This window comes from Falco punctatus (genome assembly GCF_963210335.1).
Source record: "Falco punctatus genome assembly, chromosome: 13".
NCBI classification, from domain to species: domain Eukaryota; kingdom Metazoa; phylum Chordata; class Aves; order Falconiformes; family Falconidae; genus Falco; species Falco punctatus.
Genome location: NC_137593.1, coordinates 25309857 through 25325263, shown reverse-complemented (window position 1 = coordinate 25325263; position 15407 = coordinate 25309857). Strand labels below are relative to the sequence as shown.

General features: G+C 43.0%; 1 long non-coding RNA gene across 2 annotated transcripts in view; it reads left to right on the top strand.

Moving 5' to 3' along the window:
- The window catches only part of LOC308072673, a 302394-nt gene that overhangs the window by 260431 nt on the left and 26556 nt on the right, over positions 1-15407 (top strand). For both annotated transcript variants that reach the window (XR_013931733.1, XR_013931734.1), the window contains one exon: positions 1-15407. This exon is cut by the window's left edge and continues 13959 nt beyond it; it is cut by the window's right edge and continues 26556 nt beyond it. This is a non-coding gene — a long non-coding RNA (uncharacterized lncRNA).

Below are 15407 nucleotides of genomic sequence, written 5' to 3'. Positions count from 1 at the left end.
GAGGCTCTAATAAAGATTAGATGCTTCCCTGAACTGTAGTTTCAAATACCTCTTTAAACTAGCAAAGTGACTAAGAACACATTTGGTTTAACCATAAACATATGAGTTCTTCCATTTATTTTTATTTGGGCTGATTAATGTGCACTGGAATATTTTTTTTCCTGGATAAGGTTCCTTCACTGTTAATTCCAGAGTACTTTGTCACTCAGTGAGGCTCACACTTGAGACATCCTTCCATTGTCCTTGCAATATACTGGGTCAGTGAGGTCCTTTTTCTCTTGCTGTGCAATGAATCTCCACTAGCCAGAGGTTGTTATGGTAGCACACGCCTCCGTCGTGTTGCACAGCTCAGTAATAAATACGTCTGACTTCTGCATCTCATCCTTTTCCCAGGGCGTCTGTTTGCCTTTGTGCACAGGAGCCAGCCATACATATTTATTACTGGGATGGAACAATAATTAGGAAATTTTTCATTTGAGTTATGCTTTTTACACTGTTTCTTGGTGTTGTGCACAAATATATTGGGGAGTAAACAACTTGATTACAATGACAACAAAAAGGAGAAGAAATATCTCTCTTCAGTAGGAATGTAGTCTCAAAACTGATTATAGTGATAGCTTTTATCATGCTTGCTCTTCATCCCTTTTCCCGTAGGTTAAGACTCAAGTCATTGATGCAATATCCCAGAAATAACAATTCAGTTTATTCCCAGACGGCATCCTCAGCTGTGTATTTGGAGCCACTTGCACATAAATTACAGGGAAAGCTTATAGAAGCATAAAGTATTTTCAGTAAAACCTAAAACCTTTGACTTTTAAGCTTGCTCATGACAAACATCCCAACTACGTAAAAACTAGAGCACTTCCTCAGAGAACAGAATCTCTCAGTCTTCATAATCATTTAAAAAGAGAAAGAAATCACAGACGGGATGGCTAGAAATGAGCATCCTCCTGAATGTGAGTGTATCATGCCATCCAAGCAAGTTGTTGACCTCTACAGATTTAACCCTGTCTTTTAGTGTGTCCTTAATTAAAACTGGAGGTTAAAACACAGATTTTGTGCTTAAAACATATAAATTTATATATATGTATGCACACATATATTTATACACACATTTATCGAAAGGAATTTACATGAAAATGTGTTTTCCAAAGGAACTGTAATATCTTCAACAGGAAAAGCCATCAGGTTCTTGAACCATCTTTCCCTGACGATATCATAAACCTAAAGAACTACTTAGTCTAAGTGTTTGCTTTTACATGGCTAAATTTAGGTAGGATGATTCACTCTTAATTTTAGAGCCAGATCTGCATAACGAGACAATGGCAGTTAGGTGTCTAAATGCCTGGAGCAGCTTTTCCAGCTTCCTTACATCGCAAAGCTGTCGTTGATCTGAGTGCAACATGAATTCTCTGAAATCAATCTCCATTTGTGGATACGAAGCCTGTTGCAAAGTTTAGTTCAAATTGTCAGAACAGTGATGTGACACCTGGTTGGTATTCCAAGTTGAAAAAGGGCAATAGCATTTGCTTAGGGAAAGAGTTTAAGAAGCAAGGGAAAATGGTATGACCCTTCCCATGGGATAGCCTCCTAGCTCACCGCGGTTGGCTGGGCAGGGTTGTTTTTGTGCTCAAGGCTGCACCTAGATCATTTTATGCTCAGTAGCTACTGATGAGTTTGCCTTCCATAAATTTTTGAGCTCATTTGTGAACCTTTCCCATTTTGAACCCATTTTCATTTTTGATCTCTAATATGCTGTGGTGATGATTTCCACAGCATAGTTAATAATTGCCCTCCTCGATGCAAGAGCCCGATGAAGGTCTGCTCAGTGGAAGAGACATGATGGGAACATAGTTATACAACCTTGCTGGATTTAGATTGCCACAAAAGCATACTGGCAAAATCTTTATTTAGGGTCACTCTACAATATATAGGCCAAAAGCAATGCAAATAATTTTTCTTGAAGAAAAGGAAAGTAGAAATTGAACTTTATGTGCTTTGAATATGTGGTTGGTGTAGGGAGAGACAGTCTTTCTTTCACTGATTTAATTGAGTTAAAAATAGTATTTTCTTTGAAGTGTTGCTTGGCATGTCTCAAGCTACAAGATTCTTTTGTAAAAACTAATGCAGTCGAACTGTTCATCCACTGCCTGATGCTCCTTGCTTTCACTCTCAGGCATCCTCAAGGGAGTGTGCCTAGCAAAAGTGACACTTTCTCCAGTTAACCAGAAAATAGAAAACCAAGGACAACCCTTACAAAACCAGCATCAATTTCACAGTATGACAACTTACATATTTGGGAGGCATTGTTTTTTTGCGTGTCTGTAGGACTGACAAAGTCAAACCAATAAATAATCATAAATCAGCTTACAGATGGTTTTTCATCTTTGCATTCTCTGAAACTACTGCTGGCTTGGTGGCAAACAACTGAGCTTTGATACAGCCTTGAAACTCTGTGTTTTGCGGCTCTCCAGGGACTGGCCAACGCACAGGCACTCTTGTTCTTCAAGCCTTCAGGTTTACTCCTTGGGTTCAAGGACTCTGTGTCATCGATGTAGATAGAATAGAGTTCAAGTCTATCTGGCAAAACTTTTCAAAAACTGTCTCCTTTCCCTTTTAAGGTGTTAGCCTGCCTTCAGATATGTGTTCAAGAATACATAATTTTGAAGAAAAAAGGCCACAGTCAGAGCAGAATGTGTCTAAACTGGTCCCTCTGTACTTCAAGCAATGCAAGAGCTATGCGTGAATCTTCGTCTTAATGCCCTCCTCCTTCAGCTGCATCAGGAGTTGATCCTCATCCTCGAAGCAGACCAGGACATGTCCTCTCCACTCCCATCTCTTTTGATGCAGCTTTGGGGTTGGGTTAAAGTTTCCGTAACAGTAGTAGACCCTCTTGTAAAGACAGCTGGTCTACTCTGTCAAGCTTGCTCTCATTTTTTTACTCTCAGGCTAGCAATTTAATTTCTGTCAGGAGATTAGCTGCTCATTTGCCCACTTGAGATTTGCTCTGGGCAGTAGCCAGCTCTTTGAACAAAAATGTTTCCTTTTGACTATAAGCTCATCAAAGCTTTACAGCCCTCCCCCGGGAGCCTTGTGTGAAGGAGGGGTGTCCCTCCTGGCACTGCCAGGGATCTCTGGCCAAATGGGTTTCCAGAGATTCAGATGGAGAGACACAGGGTAGGTTTTGTGCTCAAGGGTGGCCATGCACAGGGCAAAGCACAGAACACAGTGCAGCAGATGTAGAACAGTGTATACCTGTGCATAAATGTATAGTCACTGTTCACGCTTTCATAGGCATTCATTTCTTAAAAAAGAGCATCTGTTTCATAGCAGTAATTTTCTGTGATAAAATTGCTCAGCATTTTTGTACCAACTCATTTTTCAAAACTTAACCCAGCACCGTCCTGTTGACTGGACTGGGATGGTTCTTGTGAGCAGTCACAGCGCTGGTGTGGGCTGGGTTGGTGTGGAGGTGCGGAGGGCAGCAGCAACGGGGAGTCTGCAAGATATACAACAGCAAACGGATTCACTTGCTACCAAAAAGCAAAATGTAAAGAGCTTTCCCTGAGCAGGTGAAAGAGAACATTTAATACCTAGTACTTTCGAAGTCCAGATGAAAAATACTATAAAACATCCAACTTCATGTCATTCTGGTCCGGCATCTGCTTCTTTGGTGTGGAAGTTGGATTTTCCCCTGAAATCTGTTCTTGTTACCAGATCAGATCTTTTCCCAAGAAATGTGCAAATGAGAGCACTGAAACCATATGGATATGTACCTGTCACAGAATAGGTGTTGTCCCAGTGGATTATCATTTATAGATACTGGAAAGATCTGAATAAACCTTAAGTTGTCTGAGAAATAACAAGGGATATTCAGCTTGTGTCCTTGATAACCTACTGTAGTGAGCTCAGCCACTGCTTCTTAATACTGAATATTCATGAAGTCATTAAATGAATAATTGGGATACATTTACACTTTATTACTGTTATGGGATAGCCTGGGCACCTTAATAAGATGCTGATGATTCATTTTGGCATGACAGGAAGAGGGTGCAGAGGGAATTTGTCAGTATGACTTGCTAATGCAAAAATAATTGTTCCATTTTCCAACTTTAATGTCAAGAAAGACACTGATGTGTAAGAGTGAATCTGCCTAATAGTGCCTTTCGCTATGTATTAGAGAATTGTACAGAGCCAGTGCTCCGCAGCTGGCTGTTGCTATTTCTGCAGTAAATGAAGAACCGAGGAAGAGGAGGCAGAAATAAACCTCCTCTCCAGAAACTACTAAGAGCTCCTGTACATTGCAGATCAATTCTGATGCACTTGATAAATGAGGAGGATTAGATAAGTAATCTGATTAGAATGTAATAGCAATGGAAGGAGCTTTCCATTACACTGAGACCTTGACTCTCAAAATATAATGAAGCTTTTATGGGTCAATTTAATAATATTTGAGCTATACAAATATTTACCATGGCTACATGTTGAAAAGTTACATTCCTCTACTATAAGTCAGTTCCATGAATATATCAGCCATAAAGATATAAAAAGATTTATAAAGGTAGTAGGAAAGAAAATTTAAATGAAAACTAGGTTGAAAATGTAAATGAAAACTGTGTTAACTCAATCCAGTGTGCTCATTTTTGTGGTTTTTTTAATCCTGGCCATCTCCCCCATGGTATCTTTCTATTTGCTAACAGATTGCCACGAGGCGTGCTGGCCGGCGGCACAGAGCTTGCATGGAGCGGGGTATTGGACCTGGGGCTGACCTGTCCTCCTGCAAGGACCTGCCCTCAGCTCCAGAAGCTCACGGTGGGTGGGTGTCTCATCCCACAGGGTGAGACTGTGTCTTGATTGTAGAGGGGAAGAAAGGTGTCGCTGGAGGAAAATGGCCTTGGCAGGGTGTCTGTATGTGAGGAGCTTCCCCAAGATCTGATGGTTATCAGAAAGGTGAATGTAGCAGACATAATGCACAGATAAAGGCAGATGCAAGCCTTCAGGCAGCTCGTATACAAGAATTTCCAGACCATGTACTCTACATCTGGCAGATGGTTCACATTATATGTCTTTGATAAATAGTGCTTATTAAAGAGTTAGAAATTTCTTCTTCCCAAGAGAAGCTGTTTCATACATTTTTCAATCTTTAAGCGAAATGAAAAAATGTAATGAAAAAGCCCCCGTTCAGCCTCCCCCGATGAGCCTCCAGTCAAGATTTTCCTGAAGTATATAAATTCTTAATTTGCTGTAGATAATGTCTACCAGATGATAGTACCAGGAGCACAACTGGAAATTAAAGAACAGCAGGCTTGGAACAGACATTATTAAGCACTTTTTCATTAAGAGAAGCATTAGTGTGTTGACTTAGGCAAGGCTGCCAAGGCAAGAGACGCCAACTGAGATCACATAGACAGGCTTTAGGTGGCCGCCTTCTGGAGCAGGTCAGCTGTGCAGGTGCGTATGAGGCAGGGGACAAAGCTCCCTTTCACTGGGTCCCGATGAGAAGTGGATGACCGTGAAAGCACATGTTGCATTCAGTCACATCTACAGAGCAACATTGTTCCTCAGCTAGCCGGTCTTGGTTCCCCGCGGTGAGAGGAACGTCTGGTTCACCTGAAGCATGGTGTGAGTTTCTTATGTGAAGATTATCAGGGATACAGAATGCGATTTGTACGCTGAATTTGTCTAGGTAGTGATGTTGGAAGCCTAAAATATGGGTTCTTTTCATCTTCCCTTCTCCACTGTTGATGGTGCTTATGTGTGGAACAGCAGTGGTGGTATATCATATAAATCCAACGTTTCTGAAGGAGTTTTTAATGTCTGTCATTTTGGAGAGAGGAGCTGTACAGCTTTTCTGGACCATGAAAAAATGGCCTCAGCTGTGGTGTGTTTTAGTGAATGACTAGAAGAGCAGAAAAAAATATTAGAAAATCATAATAAAATTCTTCTTGTCATATAGTGAGGTTCATCAATAGCAATTATATGCGTTTGCACAAAGATTTATCACATCATCCCTCTTTCATAGATGAGGAAATGGAGACCTACAAGAACAAAGCAACCTGCCAAATCCAAATGATCAGTGGATGAACAAGGGATGGAGCGTAGGTCTTGATTCCACACTCCGTCCTGCGAGGCCTCAGGCCGGAATAAGAGTTGAAAATTAGCATTTTATCAACTAGAACACGTGATTATTTTTTTTTCCTTATATCTTTAGGGAAAGGGCTAATTATTTTCAGATTAACTTTTCATTATTCTTTTTTCCTATGACATGAACATTTCTATAGGGGACAAAGCAAAATATTCATTATGGAATACTTGATCTGAAACAAAACATTGCATTTACTTTGTGTGGGCACTTACTGAAACAGCATGTTCAAAGGAAAAACTGGAATTTCTAACTTGCTTTGAAAAGAAATGTTTCACCTTTTAGGAAAATTGTAGCATTTTGAGTCTGGCTTCCTGAGGAAGATCTTTTGCTGTATCCTGAAAAATGCCTGATGATGTGTGTGTCCATCTGTGCATGAGCCTCTCTGTCCTCAGTCACTTTTAAACGGTGCATCTTGCAGTTGAGAAAATTCAGCTGATCTGCCTACGGTATATAAGTCAAGTGGGGAAAAATGTTCCTTGTTTTTACGTTTGGCAAAATAATGGCCGGTGCTGAATTCTATGCCTGCTTGTTCCAACATCCTCCTTACGCTGCAGCTGAAATTAATCTTAAGGCAATCTCTCCTATTTCCAAATGAAAAGAAAATCTTCATATGCTGCAAAACGCAGCTATTGATCTGGCTCTAACCACAGAAATCCTTTTGAAATGAATTCCCAATAAAGCAATAAAACGTACTGCTTTAATAAGTTTACAGTGCAAAACTTATTTGACAATGCAATAAAATATTATCTCAATCATGAAACAGATTTAAGCGTACTTGTTAAATGAGGCAGTGTTTCCTTTTTCCAGAAACTCCAGTGCCAATTTAGATGCAAGCTTGTTTAAAAAAACACAGTTGTGGTTCAAGGTTATCCTTGTGAGAAGTTTCCAGCAGGGACTGTAGAAGTAATTATTCTTTCTGTGCTATCAGTAATTTCTACTATAACTTCTCATGATGGCAGAAAGCTTCAGTACTGGAAAAATTAGTGGATGGGCTGAGATTGAATTTAGTTTTAAAATGTATGTTAGTAACTTCAAAGTGATTTTTTTCTGAAAAAATTAGGTTTGTCAACAATATACTTACATGTTAAAAAGAAACATCCTAGCATTAGAAAACTTAATACCATCATCTGGATTTTTAAAATAAAATATTCATAAAGCCAGATCTGAATTTCAAAAAGAAAAATAGCCTTTAAATTCTGAAGTAATATATTCTCCCACCTCATTAAAAAGCAGAAATCTATCTTGGATCTTATACGCTCTTCCTCATTACAAGACTATTTATATAACAGTCTGATAGACATCAGCTCTTCTTGGGCTTACAGCCCTTGAAAATCATATAAAATACTTTCCTTGCTGTTTTAGCCTATATATCTAATTTTTCATTATTTATGACATACAACTCAACTCTCAAGGTCGCACTCTGAAGAAGTCAAAGCGCGTTTCTTTTTAGGTTTTGTTATATCTCAGAATTCCAATCAGCTGAAAGAAAAAACACCACAGAAAATACAGTGAAGGCAATCAAGAACATAATATGGTTGCGGTAAATGCTTTTCAAGGGTGGCGAGTTACTGAGGAGCTTTTTAGCTAACGCTTTACTTTAATGGTACATTTAACTAATGCCAACAAATTGCAGCGGGGCTTGAGTGAAAGTCCATGTGATGTGCATGTCACTACCCAAGAAATTCATTCTGACAGTTCTTTTTGCAAAAATACTCTAAGACAAAAGGAGACCTTGGAGCTCTCCCTGCTTTGTATGCTGAGTCTTGCTTTCCCAAGTAGCGTGCCCAGGCATTAATCCCAGGAAAGGTTTCCTATCAGTGCATTATTCTGGGAGAACAGAGCAAAGCTCATGGTGAGCTTAAAACTTAGCCTGCAGTCACTGTCAGTTGTCAAACGTTTGCCACAGTACACCGAATTTTAACCCTGTTGGCAGTTTGAACCTGCAGGCAGGTGCCCACAATTCTGTGGGAGGTGGAGGGGAAAAGAGGACATGAAGCCCAGTGTATGGTAAGGGCTGGCTTTGTAGGAACAGCTCTACACTTCCCATCCACGTTTTATATTCTCTTAGAGGCAGAATTAAATAGAAAAAGAACTATGGAACAATCGGTGGAGTTTTGGAAATTTCTATCAGAGATGTAAACTGCCTTAGGCATGAAGTACGTTTTTCTTTTGATGCATGCTAAAGATTTGGTTAGCCAAGGTGGAGCTGTGGCATTTCAGAACATAATCACATCTGCAGCCATCACTCGGCCCATTCAGTGCAGAGGGTGCTACCGTTTCCCTGGAACATCTCCAGACTCCATGTGTGTCCTTGTAAACCAGACCAGGGCACACACCAGGAGCAGGCACTCGTGTCTCCTGCATGGTCTCTCAGAAGAGGATGGTGGCACCCCCTTCTCCCCAGGTCCTCTGGCCCTTGACACTGCTGGGCAGATGTACGTGCTGCGCCACGTTCGTACAGCCAAGTCAAACATGGTGACTGTTGGTCTCGGTGCTGCCCAACACAAATTGTAAAGAAAAAATGGTAAGAGGAAGGGCCAAGCATCACCCTTCTATTCAGCACTCTCCAAAGAACAGGAGCTAGTTAGGCACAGGACATTCTTCCAAGGGCCTAGGGTGGCTAAAGCCAGATGTCACTGTATTCCCAGCAATGACGATACCGGCAGCTATGTGCCAGAAGAAAAATCATCCTAATTCCTAATCATTAGAGATTGGTTTAAACCTTAGGCATGGCCCATGGTATGATTTCTAAAACAAATAATTAAATAAGTAAATAAATTAAATCAGATGTTGTTCTCATACCTACAATTACCCCATTCCTCTCTTTCTGTTAAAATTTTATGCAGCATAAGAAGGTGTTGTGGACTGCTGGCAAAAACGCTAAATATTCAAAATTACCTGATTGTATATTTATGGCTTAGAACACTGTATGATTTATTCCGCCTATTATCCACTTAAAGGCTTCATCATTTATTTGTTTGCCTCTTTTACTTTCTAGTCTGAGAAGGGCACAAGAACGGTACCGTGTAAAGAGGGATGCCCTTCCCCCACTTTAGAGGATTGGCAGGCCTGAGCCGTACCTGCAGAACTGAGCCAGATTCTCCCTTGCTGAACACAGGCCTGCAGCATCCCTGATGCTTGCACCACAGGTACCCAGTGGAAAGGAGATGAGAATTTGCCCATTGAACCCAAGTGCTTCACATCTATCTTTTCTGCTGATGTTCTACTACAAGGGGTATATCGCAGCTCAGCACCTCATCTTCAGGAAGAGTCCCACAACACTTCATGGCACAGTTATGTACTAGTGCTGCCCGTAATTCACCAGTGTCCTACTAAACATATGCTAACAGGACTGCTTTGGATTTAAATTCAAAACAGGGCCTTTACTCCTGCTACTCATCAGTATTAACCTGTGCTTACGGGAAAGAAACTAAATAAATCTTATGCAAGAATAACAAAGCATATGGTGATAGGACAACTTTATAGGGACATCAAAGTTTGTGACTCTTCAACAATTCATTCCCCTGCCTACCTCAAATTCTGTTTTCAGTGGATTACGTGTGTTTCTCAGGTACATGAGGGTACTCTTCTGAGTTCCTCCCAAAGCCTGCAGTTCCCATGACATGTGCCATATGCTCTTGTTGTAGTTAGAACAGCATCTCAGTTTTGTATCTCACTGCAGAATGTCTAGTTATCAGTAACTGGGACTCCCTGCGTATTGCGTATGTTTTGTCTAGAAACATCACTCTTTTGCCATAGGCCAGATCCTGATGTCACTGAGCATCCTTTATGTTTGCAACAGCCAAGTCTTACATATCTTCAAAATGAACATTGCATCATCCTTCAGCTTCATCCTTGCTGTGTGTTCAGGTGCTGCTGACCAGGTGGTTGCTCATTTCACTGCGAGAACAGTTTCTTGGTAGCCTCATTCTCTCCCTCCTATAATGTGCCATGGCAAGAGGTCCTGAGTTGGCAAAGCCAGCTGCTGCCAGCTTGGTATTACATGCACAGCACTTGTACAGATGCTGTCAGCCAAAGCCCTGTCTTCTTCAGCCTCACAGAGGGACTGGGGAGCTGGCAGCCTCAGAAGCCTTGTTTCTTGTTCATCTCTTCTGACCCCTTGTTCTGCAACATCCCACAGGGGTTCCACAGGGTCCCCGTTGTGTAGCCCTACATCTTCCACTTCTGAGAGATTTAACAACACTTCCTAACAGTCATGAAGTTTCTGCAGGCTCATAATGTACAATCTCGGACCAAAAGACCATTTAGACTGAGGCCGCTGTGGGACTCTGATGTCAGATCGACCGCTGGGGGAGAGGCCCCCGTAGGAAGGGCAGGGATAGCAATACCCCCCAGTAAGAGTGTGCGGGCAGCATGCACGCTGTGGTCCGGGGGAGCAGGGCAGAATGTCGGGGCGTGCTGTGGCAGGTCTGTGTTTGGTGGTACATGCTTCATACCATCTGCACACTGTAACTAACAACAGTATCACTCAGAGCATGGGACAGTCCATGGAAAGACATCCAGGTGACAGAGGGAAGCTCTGCAAAGAAAACTGTGATGTTTATGACAATAGAATGACCATGTTGCAGATTGTTCGCAGCCTGTTGATGCAACACATCTTCCTAAAAATTCATGTGACTCTGGGCATTCTTCGGCTGTGTGAGCATCTGCCCCATGGCTGGGGTCAGTGCAGAGTCCCTGACCCTGAAAGCAGAACAAACACACTGCTGCTCCTTGAAAATTGCTGTTCCCATCACCTGCACAGCTCCCACCTGTAGAAGGCTGAAGGACCTCTCAGCCCCAGTGTGGTGCTACAAGGCTGAAGCTTTGTATCACTGCAGAGACCCGTTTGCCTTTGCTAGTAGATCTTTATTCTAATGCACAAATATAAATGTATCATGTGGCACCTCCCACCTGGAAATTTCAAGGCAACTTAGAAACACTAGTTAACCAAACCAAGAAGGTAACCAGATAGACCAGAAACCTGAGGGTTTTGTCATTCAGTCATCTTGCCAAAGTCAAATGGGAAACAAATGCCAGAATTAGAGCAGAATCGAGGGCTGGCTGCCAGCCCTGCCTCCAGTTAAAACTTAAGCTGTTAAATGCCTGCTAACAACATTTAAAGCACAGGCTGGATGGGTGATCTCTAGTAGAATTGTTAGCTTTGCTTACCACAGGTACCAAAGATAGTGCATTGTGGCAAGTCAGAAATTCAGGTTCCATATGAGTCCAGCTGTGATTCTCACTGGCAGCTTTTGCAAAAAAGGGAGTAGTGAGATGCAGTCCCTCACCATGCATATGCAGTATCTAGTGGTGTGCTTAGCATGAGGAGACCAGCCTTCTTCTCTTTACAAGTATAGGTTTTGTTGGCCAGATATTGTCTGTCCACTTTGAGCTGACAGTGGCTGAGGCCCAGTGCAACTTGGAAAGGAAAATAAATGGGAAGATGAGACCTTCAGTTAAAATAACATTTTAAAAAGAAAGAGGAGTTTCAGTGATTTGTAATGAGAATGGTGACAGGGAAGAAGAGAGGTCACACTGAAAAATTTAAGGACTTTTAAGCTTGGTTTAATTTGTACAAAAGGATCTGCAGTGCACCTTGAGGCAACAGAGCCATAAATCATGCCTTTCCAGGGCTCATTTATCACAACAATTAGCCCCAGGATTTGGAAAAGGAGGTAGAAGCATTCCAGCTGTTTCATGCAGCAAAGTGTCATTGATAAACGCAAGTCTCCAAAGTAAACAATAAAATACCAATTATAAGTAAGACATTTGCAAGGAGGCTGCATAAGATTATGTTTCCTGTGCATTGCAGAGTTTTCTAGATAGTGTCTCCTTCCTCACCAGTGACATTGATTCCTCCATACTGGAGCAGTTCTTGCAGCTGAAAACAGGCAACCCAGACTTCAGGCCCACTTTCTCATCAGTAGCAGGTGGGCAAGGAGTCAGCAAGGCTCGAGCAAGGAACTGGTCCCCCCATCCTTCTGTGCCCATGCAGTCTGACACCAACATTAACACTCGTACTCATTTGCCATTGCAGAGGTCTCTCTTTGGAAGCCTAACATTTTCTCAACAACTCTGCATCCTCCTTCCCAGGGAGGGAATGACAATGAAATTAATTCAAAGTATACGCACCCAAATAAAGCCAGTGATAAGCAAAGTACCTTCTGGTCACTTGGGTAGGGCAATGCTGGTTTTGCTGCCCTTGCAGATGCCAGCTGAGGCAGAACTGTGCCAGCCACACCGTGTGCTGGTGGCAAGCTGGGACCCACCTTCCCCAGGGCTCGGCGAGCTTGGGGTGACAGTGCTGCCAGATGTGCCCATGGACCAGCCTCCTGGTCCCTCCTGACCACGGTGCGTGACAGTCAGCCATTAATCATTTGCAGAGCTGCTGCTGGCTGCAGCCGTGGAGGGAGCACAGGGGTGTTTTGAATTCACTTTGTGGCATACAGCAGTCGGCCTGGGGGAGGGGGACACCTCACTATATTAATTTTCCAAAGTAATGTACAGGAATGGAGCTACATAATGAATGTCAAGGATTTTAATAACATCTTGTGTGACTAAATCACAGCATAATGCCTTGAAGTTCCACACGTCCATACATTTGTACAGCACCCAGCACAGTGAACTCCCACTTCTTATATCTCAACAACATTAATAACCTGAGAGTATAAATTCTATCAGAATAGTTTGTGATATTTTCTTCAGCAAAGGCTTTTTATGTTTATCCAAGGTGTTAGTTGCCATTGCATGCTAAAAACTCTTGTAAATTCCCTGCTACTCATTCCATTTGTAACACTATGTAAATGCCGTGGGTAAGGGATTTTGCTTGCTGTGGGCAAGGTGGGGCAGGCAGGTTGGATAGGTGTAGGGTTGCTGCAGGGACTGTAGGAAGTTAAGGTGCTTCTAGTGTTCACTGCCTGGAGGTCTGAGTCCTGCAGCAGGGCGTGCTGCAAGTGGCCCCAAGCCAGCGCTCCCTGCACCTTAGCACTGCTGAGGGGGGCGGGGGGAAGGACGTATCCTGAATGGTTTCTGGCTGCAGGTTTCTGGGCACAAGAGCTCGCTGCTGGGCCGGCCACGCTGCTGTGGTGAGTGCTGGCTGGGGGCTGCTGTGTGGAACTGCACGGAGCCTGCCCGGTGCCCAGCTCTCTGGTGTCTGTGGGTCAAGCGTGCCTGTTGTTGCAGAGGCTTGACTGCACACCCACTGACCGCTGAGATGCATTAAGGCTCCCTGTGATGTTTGATGGGGAGTGGTGTGGGGTATCCTAAGCTCGGCCCCACCCCAGACCCATGCTTGCAGGGAGAAAGACTGTTCTGGACGCGTGTACTTGAAGAGGAAGGGCGCTGTGCCAGGCTTTGCTGCGGCTCGGTTTGCTGCTGGAAACCACAGGAGGGAGCAACCCTTTGGGGCCACCTTCCCTCCCTGGGCTTCTCCCAACGCCGACCTGTTTGACACCAGCCTGTGTCAAACATGCAGGCACTACCTGTGCCTGATGGTTTGTAGAAATCTATAAATAAGCCTCACCCCCCCCCCCCCCCTGAACCAGCAGTGACCCACCCCAGGGGCCTCACGCTGCCCACTGAAGAGGCTGTAATGCCTCTAGCCAAGGGAGCATGTTTTCTTGGGCGTCCCCTCGGAAGAGGTATGCCTTACTCCTTATGCTCCTCTCCTGCTACGAGGGGTGTAAACCCAGTGTAGTACCACAGCAACAGTTCTCCGAATCGATACTGGTGCAATAGCGCAGACTAAACTCAAGGAAATACCCATAGTCAAAGTCAGTTTAGTAGGAAAAGAATAAGTTATTTGTCATCAGTAGATAATAAGAATCCTATACACTTGCCTTAGTATTTATTTGCTCTGGGGGAATCCAGGCCACAAATTATGGATGATTTCTTAATTGCAAAGATTTATGATAAAAAAATTGCAGTCGTTTCTATTTAATTGCTTGCAAAAATTCATGAATATTGTTAAGCAACATAATTTTTCAAAATGTTTTTGGATGTTATTTTTATTAGTTATTATTGTACTGTAGGACTATTTATGTTTTGCCAGCAATCTAGTTACTGCATTATTAGTTAAGCTCATTAGCCTAAGTGACTAAGGCAGTCTTCTGTGCTACAGAAAGCTCCTCTGTCTCTGCAGCTAACTAGCTTGTTGCAGTCCAGCTTGTCTTGGATGCCTTCTGCTGGCCAAATAAATCCAGCCCATTTTCAGGACACCATTGTTTCAGGGTGATACTGAAAATTACAGGAAAATAGCAGGAATTAATGGTGGTTTTCATTTTTAAATTTTCACTGTTAGATGGATAGTGAAGCTGTGTTTGATTCTGTTTCTCTACCGTTGTAGTTCCAGCCAAGTTCAGCTGAGGTCAGGGCTGCTGTGTGCCAGGCACTCACCTGCACTGCCCAAGACTGTGCTGTTCAAACAGATGTCTTGGAGAGGGGTTAAACTCCCTGTACATATAGGAAAGGAAGAAGCTGCAAGGTAATCACTTGGGCAGGAGGCTGACAAAGCCATGCTCCCAGCTGCTCCTGTGACTGCTGTTTATAGCCTGTAAACAGCCACGGGTTCGTAGACTGACCTGAGTGCACCCTTCAGTGCTGGTCCACGCAGCCACCTAAAATACAACGTGAATAACATCCAGGTGGCCACCGCTCACCATGCTCCCTGAGAGATGTTGAGGTTCACATTCAAAGCTTCATGTTTGGGCTACCATTCAGCAGCTCACAGCAGAATCTTTAATATAGCTGTGTTTCTGGCACCAAACTTGTCTGACAAGGACCCTTAGCCTTGACAGAACAGCTTTTCACCTGGAGTATAGGTGCTGGAATGACTCCCCTTCAGCTCACTAAAACTCTGCCTCACCAGTTGCATCACTTCATTGCAAACCACTGCAGCAGTTCAAGGTGCTCAAGGACAAAACATGTCTGATTTTTCAAGGCTTTTAAGCCTGAGGGCAAATGCATTTGCTGGTGTTTTATTAATTTATCAACACCTTGTGAAAATTCCTTGTTTTCTGTAGCAGCCATCAGTCCTTCTAGAAAAGACAAGATGCGTAACCACACCATGTAGCTAACCCGAGTAAATAATAAATAAACATAGCAGAATTCAATAATTTAAAACACTATACTCAGAAAGGATTAGGTAATTTCAGGGAAATCAGCCTGGTTAAATGTTGCTAATGCACGAGAGCTAAGCGCCTTGATGACTTCGATCTGTTTCAGCCAGGCAGGAGGGTCTCCAGGCTCAGAGCTCCCCATT